Below are 10,705 nucleotides of genomic sequence, written 5' to 3' on the forward strand. Positions count from 1 at the left end.
CCCCCCCCCCAAGCGCCACCCTCTGTCCCCGACCAGAGAGAAAAGAGCGCAGCCATTGAAGGACTGTGCCCTGGATCCCCACGTCAGCAAGGCGGTGGTCCAGGAATTCGTGATCAACCATGTCGAAGGCTGCTGACAGATCTAGAAGAATCAGTAGCCCCGACCCGCCTCAATCCAGCTGCCAATACCCAACCTAAGAATTTTACTTCCTGGTGGGAATGTAAGAAAGCGAAAGGCTTCTGGGATATGATATATAATGAGATTAAGAAAATGCTGAAATATACATATGTTAAAAAACCAGAAGCATTTCTACTGGGAATTGTAGGTACAGAAATTAACAGACAAGATATTAAGCTTTTCCTATACAAAACAACGGCAGCAAGAATTTTATTAGCAGAGAAGTGGAAACAAGAGGAATTACCGACAAAGGAAGACTGGCAATTGAAGCTAATGGAGTATGCGGAACTGGCCAAAATAATGGGAAGAATCCGAGAACAGCTGGTTAGTTATTTGGAATAATTCGGATATGAGGTGTGTTGCCACCCTCTGGGCCTCTGGTTGAGAAGGCACATAAAGAGGCGATGTTTGCAGGGTCCAGATGGCAAGACAAGAAGGGGCCTTTTCTGTGGTGGCTCCCCACTTGTGGAATGCTCTCCCCAGGGAGGCTTGTCTAGCGCCTTTGTTACATATCTGCTGATTAACATTCTATGGCCTTTTAAAGGTATTGGGGTGGTTATTAGTTTTGTTTTGTTATGTATTTTGTGTTCTCATTTAGTATTTCTATGTTGTGAATTGCCCTGTGATCTTCTGATGAAGGATGGTATACAATTATTAGTATTAGTATTAGTATTAGTATTAGTATTAGTATTAGTATTATTCCCATTTTTTAACATTTTCTACAGCGGGAACACGGGTGGTGCTGTGGTGTAAACCACAGAGCCTAGGACTTGCCGGTCAGAAGGTCGGCGGCTCGAATCCCCATGACGGGGTGAGTTCCCGTTGCTCAGTCCCTGCTCCTGCCAACCTAGCAGTTCAAAAGCACTTCAGCATGCAAGTAGATAAATAGGTACCGCTCCAGCGGGAAGGTAAACGGCGTTTCTGTGCACTGCTCTGGTTTCTCCAGAAGCGGCTTAGTCATGCTGGCCACATGACCCGGAAAAACTGTCTGCAGACAAACGCCAGCTCCCTCAGCCAGTAAAGCGAGATGAGCGCCGCAACCACAGAATCATTCGCGACTGGACTTAACGGTCCTTTACCTTTACTTTACAGTGGGAACTAGATTTTCTGTTGTAGGAGTAAGCTTGGGTATATGCAGAGAAGTCGTCTCACAGAGAAAAAGAATGTTTCAGTCCTTCCCTGACAGCCAGTTTTAATCTGCTACTTCTCCCTAAAACAGATTTCACCGCTTGATTGAGAAACCAGATCTCCAGGCCAGACAGCCTGGAGGAAGGATCTGGAGGGCTGTAAATGAAAAGCAACTGTGAGCAAGATTAAACACACATACCACCTGCCACTTCTCCTCTGTAAACGTCCTTCGCCACCCCACCCCTCCTTGGCACTTCAGAATCCTGTATTATCCCCCCCAACAGCTAGTTGTGTTCTCCTTCAAACATGGATTTATATAGGCCCACGTACGACAACACACTTGCCTCGTATCTAACTGGCCAATCGAGAGGTTTCACCATCACTGTCCCATGAGCTCTGCATCTTCAGAGGAGCACTTTGCACACATGCTACGAAATGAACAAAATAAAGACGCACACATTCTGGTCATTCCATGCATTCTGCAAACAGCCCATTTTAAACAAACCCAACAGTCCAAAGGACAGGACTCAAGAAGGGTCTGTTTCAGCTTAAATCTGTCCCTGAACCATGTTCATGAATTAGCAAAGAGAAGCACAAAGAAATGAATAAACAATTGGGAAGGGCATGGGGGAGACAGAGAGCAGTAGACAGACATTTTAAACAATCTGGCTCCAGAACGGTTCCCAGGCCAACATCAATGCGTTAATAAATGCCTCTTTTGGAACACACTCAAACTAGCATAACATCAGAGGGCTTGGTGAAACCAGCCTTGCCAAGGGTGCAGGCCTGGGGACAGCGTGCATGTGTACAAAAATCACCTATCACACTATGGAGTGTACGATGTATTTGTGTGTGGCAACACAACGCCACCGTCATGGTGAGATCAAACATGGGAGAAGCTTCGCCTCCTTCTCACACCGCAGCACAAAGGCATGCAAATGTTTTTTGCCCTTCTTCCTCGCCCTCATTCCAGATGCTTTGATACAGTCATACCTTGGATCCCGAACGCCTTACAAGTCAAAAGTTTTGGCTTCCGAGCACCACAAACCCAGAAGTGACTGTTCCAGTTTGAGAACTATTTTTGGAAGCCGAACATCCAATGGGGCTTCCCTGGCTTCTGATTGGCTGCAGGAGCTTCCTGCAGGAGTCTCCCAGGACCAGAAGAGGATTGAAGTGGGAGGAGCAGTTTGCATGCAGACACAGTCTTCACCTGCTTGCTCTATGTGGGGCTGCCCTTGAGACGGACCCAGAAACTCCTGCAGGTGCAGAATGCTGTGGCGAGACTCCTTACAGGGTCCTTGCCATGGGATCACATTCACCCGGTGCTATACCAGCTGCACTGGCTCCTGGTGGAGTACAGGATCAGGTTTAAGGTGCTGGTTTTAACCTTTAAAGCCCTATACAGCCTAGGACCTACGGGATCACCTCTCCTGGTATGTCCCATGGAGGACCTTATGGTCTTCAAATAAAAACATCTTGGAGATCCCAGGCCACAGGGAGGTCAGGCTGGCCTCAACTAGAGCCAGGGCTTTTTCGGCCGTGGCCCCAATCTGGTGGAACACTCTGTCACAAGAGACTAGAGCCCTGCGGGACTTGACATATTTCCGCAGGGCCTGCAAGATGGAGCTGTTCCACCAGGCCTTTGGCCAAGGCACAGTTTGGTTTCCCAATGTTTTGGAAGTCAAACAGACTTCTGGAACAGATTCCATTTGACTCCCAAGGTACAACTGTACTTGGCTCACATAAAATGTAGTATTTTGTAATGTGCCTATTGCAATAAACCAGCCTGTCCTCTCAAGCTGCTTGGATAGGAGACCTGGGAATCTTCAGCAAGACATCCTATAGTCTGCATAAAAGGCAGAAATGCCATGCAAATGAATCACTGTCATGTGATCACTTGGTTATGCCTATAAATATGGGAGAGGGAATGTTTTTTGTCAATGGGCCATCATAAGTTGAAGAAACGACTTGGATGATGGACTCAAGGGCATCCTGATCAAATTTGCAGATGACCCCAAACTGGGAGGGGTGGCTAACACCCCAGAGGACAGGATCACACTTCAAAACGACCTTGACAGATTAGAGAACTGGGCCAAAACAAACAAGATGAATTTTAACAGGGAGAAATGTAAAGTATTGCACTGGGGCAAAAAAAATGAGAGGCACAAATACAAGATGGGTGACACCAGGCTTGAGAGCAGTACATGTGAAAAGGATCTAGGAGTCTTGGTTGACCACAAACTTGACATGAGCCAACAGTGTGACGCGGCAGCTAAAAAAGCCAATGCAATTCTGGGCTGCATCAATAGGAGTATAGTATCTAGATCAAGGGAAATAATAGTGCCACTGTATTCTGCTCTGGTCAGACCTCACCTGGAGTACTGTGTCCAGTTCTGGGCACCACAGTTCAAGAAGGACACTGACAAACTGGAACGTGTCCAGAGGAGGGCAACCAAAATGGTCAAGGGCCTGGAAACGATGCCTTATGAGGAACGGCTAAGGGAGCTGAGCATGTTTAGCCTGGAGAAGAGGAGGTTAAGGGGTGATATGATAGCCATGTTCAAATATATAAAAGGATGTCACATAGAGGAGGGAGAAAGGTTGTTTTCTGCTGCTCCAGAGAAGCGGACACGGAGCAATGGATCCAAACTACAAGAAAGAAGATTCCACCTAAACATTAGGAAGAACTTCCTGACAGTAAGAGCTGTTCGACAGTGGAATTTGCTGCCAAGGAGTGTGGTGGAGTCTCCTTCTTTGGAGGTCTTTAAGCAGAGGCTTGACAACCATATGTCAGGAGTGCTCTGATGGTGTTTCCTGCTTGGCAGGGGGTTGGACTCGATGGCCCTTGTGGTCTCTTCCAACTCTATGATTCTATGATTCTAAGCTGGAGTTGATGTGGTCAGAATGCAGACCTTTTCACATACCAAATGAAAACTCAAGTTGAATTGTAGTTTTCTCTGGATGGCTCTTCCGGAATCTATGCACCACATATGAATAAATATCCCCAGGAACACTTGCAGCTGGGCTCATTATCCCAGTGCAGCTGGTTTTCAAATGGGCAAAAGAACCCATGTGCTTCCATTGTCTGTGAAGGCTTCTTTTTAAGATTTATTATTTGAAAATTACATTTGGCAGTTTAGCCTCTCATATGATCTGACAGAGGTATCCCAAACTGCAGCCAACCACATTTATGAAACTAAAGAAACACCCATCTGTAATATAGCAATGGCTGAATTTAAATTATTCCCATCTGGCTTAGCAAATGTCTGTATCATAAACTGAACTTTGCCTAGACCTGATGATCAAATTTACATCCCAATTGAAAGCAGGAATTTTAAGAGTTGAAGAATAATGTGTAGATTTCCCATATCGGAAAATATTAGACCAAGTCAATACAATGAAAAGCTTTCCCCATCCTTTTCCTTGAAACTCTTCTCCAACTTAACCCAATTTCCTAAGTCATTTAGAGGCCCTTAAACAAAATGAAATCCTAATGATGTCGCTGCCATGAATAATTAATTGTACTTGCCCAATCTCTCCAACAAAATCCATTCTCATTAGATTAGAGGTTCTCTCAAGACACAAGAGCTCATGATGGCATTTTTACATCCTTCTTGTCTCTTACGTTTCTTTGTCTCTTCTTATCTACGTCTGTGATCAAGGATTCCATCACTTCTGCAGTCCTCTTAAGACCATTTGCATTGCCTGCCTTTGACATCTTTTAAGAAATTGCCGTTTAATTGAAAAGCTCTCTGGCTTTGCCAAAAAAATGGCTGGTTGTGTGTGTGTGTGTGTGTGTGTGTGTGTGTGTGTGTGTGTGTGTTTAAGGGAAGAATTCTACAACTGCCAATCAGCCTAAGTGGATGAATATATGGCATGGGTCTTATTTCTTTGATTAATTAACTTTATTTTTCTTTGCAAACCTCTTGGGATCAATACCCCTTCTCAGAATTTGGAAATCCAGCTGTACTCATGCCAAATGCTCACAAACTGTGCTTGTGGGACCGGTGGTTTCAGTTTTATATGGGAGTCTGAACAAAGGTAGGCTCTGAATGAAGACAAAACTGTCAGCTGGGCTCCTTATCAGGATACAAGTGTAACAACAACAACAACAACAACAACAACAACAACAACAACAACCACAACAACACCTTTCCCTGGAATCCTTTGTGGATGAAAAACTAGGGATTCATACCCATGCACAACACAATCTACATCTGACTTTTACTTTCTTGCAGTCCTAAGAACAAAATTAAATATTTGAGCTGCTAACCTGACAAAGGCGCTAAGAGGCGCTAGAAACCAACTGAAGCAAAAAAAGGGGTCATCAGTTAAAAAGTCTGTCCTAAACACAATGATGGGTTGACGTTGCAGATTCAACGCAAAAAGCAGGTGGTGATGCCAAAAGATCACCACCGCCTTGCGAACCTGAACTTGGCATCACAGGAACCTGTCTTCCTCCATATATCAGACAACAGACCAGAGTTCAAAGGTGGGATGCTATTATCAAGCACAGACACTAAGTGTAATCAATGGCAGCCGTAAGTCAAGTTCTCCAACTGATTCTTCAAGTTTAACACATCAGAGGTTATTAAATTAAAATAGCTAAAAGGTAGAGGGAATGCAAGCAAGCAAGAGATGATGGACGTATCCATTATTCTTCCTAATGTAAGCCTGACCTCTCCTAATGAAAATTAGTGGAGTACGCCAGATGAACACTTAAAATAGAAAATGAGTCCTCACTATATGTTGAGCATAGGTTGGTTGGGGTCAGATAAAATACCACCGGGGAGTGTGTGAGTCATCAGGTCTGCATATTTCTATGCACCTGTCAATCAGGTGAACATCTTTGCAAATCTCAGAACGTCCAAATTTACTTTTCCAGGCATCAGCAGTGCACTCTGACAGTGGACTGCTGCTGTCCCCTTCTGCTTTGTCTGTTTTCAAACATGCATTCCACCCAGCGACTGGTACTAGCACCCAAGAGGATAAAACAACAGTTTGCTTCCAAATGCTCCCATTCTTTCGAGCATCCTGCGGAATCCAATTCCATGCAGGCCTCAGGTCTGTTTTACCAATATATCACAGTTATAATTCTGGATTTGTAAGGATCCTTTCAGTTCAGAAACAAAATTTTAAAATGGTTTATTGATTTCAACTGAGTTGGCTGGACCATTAAAAACAAGAGAGACAGGGAACATTTAAAGCGACCCCATAAAACTTGGGCACCGAATCATAGGGCTGCCATACATCTCGATTTTCCCAGATATTACCAGGATATCAAAGGCAGAATTGATGTCCAGGAGGAATTTCTGAAAGGTGGTGCTTTGTCCTGGATCTTAGTCAAGTCAATTGAAAAAACCTCAACAACTTTTGGGGTGCCCTGGTTTTTACTTTTTGAAATATGGCAACGCTAATCACACTTTCGTCCCACTTCCTCCATCCTCAGAGCTACTAGTATTCACCTCTCTCCTGACCAATTAGAAAACTTACCCACAAAAGAAGCTGTCTTCCAAACATAAAAGAGTTTAAAGCACACTTCTTAATCTGGTGATGTATGTGTCCATGGCACCATCTAGTGGGTCATTTGGTTCATATGTGACACCTGCCTGTTCTGACAATAGGACATAGGAGGTCAAAGCAGCTGCCGTGGGGCTGGTTGCTAATCTCACTGGGGAAGTAGCACTGGGAGGGAGGGGGTTAACCCTTTCCTCCCACGCTGCTTCTCTCAGCAAAATCACACCACCAAGTTGTTACTAGACCCAGAGCAGAAACAGAAACGATGTCAGTCTCTGTCGTCTGCCTGCTTATTCCTGCTTGATTTTTATCAAGGAGGATTTAGGGAAATGACTAAACTGCCTCTCGCCCACCCAGCACCGTTCCTCAATGAAAACAAGAAGAAGAGGAGGAGTTTGGATTTGATATCCCGCTTTATCACTACCCGAAGGTGTCTCAAAGCGGCTAACATTCTCCTTTCCCTTCCTCCCCCACAACAAACACTCTGTGAGGTGAGTGGGGCTGAGAGACTTCAGAGAAGTGTGACTAGCCCAAGGTCACCCAGAAGCTGCATGTGGAGCAGTGGAGATGCAAACCCGGTTCCCCAGATTACGAGCCCACCGCTCTTAACCACTACACCACACTGGCTCTCACTATGCTCACTATGACTGTTGTAACGACAAAAGATGCTCCCAGCTCGCATCTTGTTCAGTTCATAGTTTAAAATTAGTCTTGGAAAAGATCCCAGTGGAGTATAAGGGTCTTTTTACATGTTAAATGACAGCAAAAAGAGTTTTGCTATTGACTGTGCCAACTACTGCTCTCTAAGGATAACCGTACGATACATGTGCTTTCAGACATGCTCTTCACATCTGTACATAATATTAAGTGTTCACCTGGACCTGCCTTACACGGGAGGGGTTTCAGGATAACTTTCCTAAACTTGCAATTAGCCAAACTGACAGATATAATAAGACAAAAACCAAAAAGTGAAGTGAAAAAGGAATGGGAGTGTCTAAATGAATACCGTATTTTTCGCTCTATAAGACGCACCAGACCACAAGACACACCTAGTTTTTGGAGGAGGAAAACAAGGAAAAAAATTATTCTGAATCTCAGAAGCCAGAATAGCAAGAGGGATCGCTGCACAGTGAAAGCAGCAATTCCTCTTTCCGTTCTGGCTTCTGGGATAGCTGCGCAGCCTGCATTCGCTCCATAAGACGCACACACATTTCCCCTTACTTTTTAAGAAGGAAAAAGTGAGTCTTATAGAGCAAAATATACAGTACTTTAAAAGCCAAGGTTCGAGGACAGAAATCTGGCTGAGTCTGGAATAACCTTGTGAAGTGAAAGGATAAGAAAGAGGGATTTATATCTAGATGCTAGGATAGAGATGATAAGGAAAACAGGAAGACACAATGAGAGGTAAAGGAGGTGCTGTGGGATTGGTGGAAGTCAATGTTTGTTTTTCTTTTTAGTGTTTATATTATTAACTTGTAAGATATGGATTTGTTTTTGTGTTTTTTTGTATGTTGGTTTTTGTGTTTTGTGTATTGTTATTTTTCGTTATTTTTTGTGTTGTTGTGTGCAAAATACTAATAAAATTTATTTTTATTTTTTTTAAAAAGTGCCTAAACGTTTTGTAAGAGCCTCCAAAAAGAACAGAACCTCCTCTTCGCTTTATGCTAATGCCACACTCGTTTTGCATAGCTTTTTGCTGCCTTGCGGTTGTGCTGAGCTTGTCCCTTTGTTCCTTGAGTTTCCCTTTGCAGAGAAATTTAAAATCTATCTACAGAAACACTGTAAAATTATTGAATGTTAATGACGTTGGAATGAAATGAAGTGGTTCTAGCAATAAGGCAAAATAAGAATATGCAAGAAGGGATTGATATCAGATGAAAATTTGAAGTTAGAATATGTGAGGATAAACAATTAAGGGTAAATTAAGAGGGTATGAATTTGCTGAACAAATTTTTAAATGGAATACAAAAAAGGGAGGTGTGAGGAAGTCATGAAAATAAGTAAATGATTGTAAGATATCACAAAGAGGGATTTTTATTTCTTCTTTTTTCTTTTTATGTTAAATTTCGGTTTTTGTATTTTTTTGTGTTCTTTGTATATTGTTTACTGTTTTGTAACCCTTTTTTTGTTAAAAATTTAATAAATATTATTTTTTAAAAAAAGAGTTTCCCTTTGCAGGTGACCATGCAAAGCACAGACTCAGGGAAAGGACACCATAACAGATAGGAGCTACCCTGCCTAAAAGGAATTAAGCTTACAACATTACCATTTGAAGCAAGGGCCAGACAGATGCAAATACCTTACTCCACATCTAATCCACTTTATGCACAGCCGGCACAAGCACCCGCCTGTTTGTTATTTTATTAGCCCTGGAGGGGACAAGAAAGGAACTCTGCAATGAGCACTGTCCCTACCAATAAATTAATCAACAGTCATTTGTCTTAAGGTTAGAATCCAGCACCCTGAGTTTGCCCCCAGAACACCTTCTGATCCAGGAATTTGTGGCCAAGCACAGCCTGAGGTTTTTCTCCCAGGGGCAGATCTACTATGAAGCGAATGAAGCTGCAACACCAGGCCCCTAATGCTGGAGAGGCCCCAGAAGCGACTTAATTTATGCATGTATGTATATATTTCCCTAATTTTCAGCAACGCATAACTTGAAACTATAAGGCATTGGGAATATTTATTCACACCAAAACAAAATAAAAAAAATCCTTCCAGTAGCACCTTAAAGACCAACTAAGTTAGTTCTTGGTATGAGCTTTCATACAGATAGGGCTACCTATCTGTAACTTATTCACACCAGTGACTCTGATTTGTGAGATAATCCAGAACAGCAATTTTAATCAAAATCTGAGATGTAGTATTTTTTTTAAAAATGTACAGCCCCCACCCTTACCCCATACTTTCAAGGCACTGTGAATCTAGTCTTTTCCACTCCTTCAGCTCTTGTTTCCAAGGTCTCTATGTCCTTCCTTCTCTCAGGTGGCCCAAACCTGCCCCATTTTCCCCTGGTGCACATCTCCTGTCTCAGTTTCAGCTGTTGGTCTAGACAGGGTGGTGTTTTTGAACTCTTTGCATGTACATTACACTTTACTGTTTTAGGGTTGTTGGTTTTTTTGCAAAATAACAACAGCAGCAACACACAAAAAACTAGTCTATTTTCGACCAAATGGTGACTCTGGGATCTCTGGCAATTTCCTCCTTGTAACTGTACTGCAAGAAAATGTCCCCACAACACACAACTCTATATGCCCATGGTCTTAAAAATCACACCTCTGTTGGTGACACTTATATACTTATTTGTAACTTGATCAAGGAGAGGTATATGGTTTGCTCAAACTTCTCCATTCTTAAGGAAATCAGCCCTGAATGCTCACTGGAAGGACAGATCCTGAAGCCGAGGCTCCAATACTTTGGCCACCTCATGAGAAGAGAAGACTCCCTGGAAAAGACCCTGATGCTGGGAAAGGTGGAGGGCACAAGGAGAAGGGGACGACAGAGGACGAGATGGTTGGACAGTGTTCTCGAAGCTACAAACATGAGTCTAACCAAACTGCGGGAGGCAGTGGAAGACAGGAGTGCCTGGCGTGCTCTGGTCCATGGCGTCATGAAGAGTCGGACACGACTAAACAACTAAACAACAAAAAAGGTCTATGGTTGGTAATAGTTTAGGCTCCTGGCTGTTGTCTTTTACATCAGAATTTTCAACCTTCTGGAGTCCACGGCTCCCTTGACCAACTACATTCTTTCTGTGGCACCCTGTGGGGCTCAGGAGCCCAGTTATGTCACCTCTTGGCTGCAGAGCTGGCAGCATCTCACCCCTTTTCAAACACCCTCCCTTGTGGAGGGTTCCCTCATCCTCCTCTCCTGTCTCATTGGG

General features: G+C 43.4%; 1 long non-coding RNA gene across 1 annotated transcript in view; it reads left to right on the forward strand.

Moving 5' to 3' along the window:
• LOC309326292 overlaps nucleotides 1-10,705 on the forward strand; it is a 300,370-nt gene that overhangs the window by 287,808 nt on the left and 1,857 nt on the right. The gene's annotated exons all lie outside the window — the stretch shown is intronic.

This window comes from Podarcis erhardii (assembly GCF_964252035.2).
Source record: "Podarcis erhardii genome assembly, chromosome: 12".
In the NCBI taxonomy this organism is placed as follows: domain Eukaryota; kingdom Metazoa; phylum Chordata; class Lepidosauria; order Squamata; family Lacertidae; genus Podarcis; species Podarcis erhardii.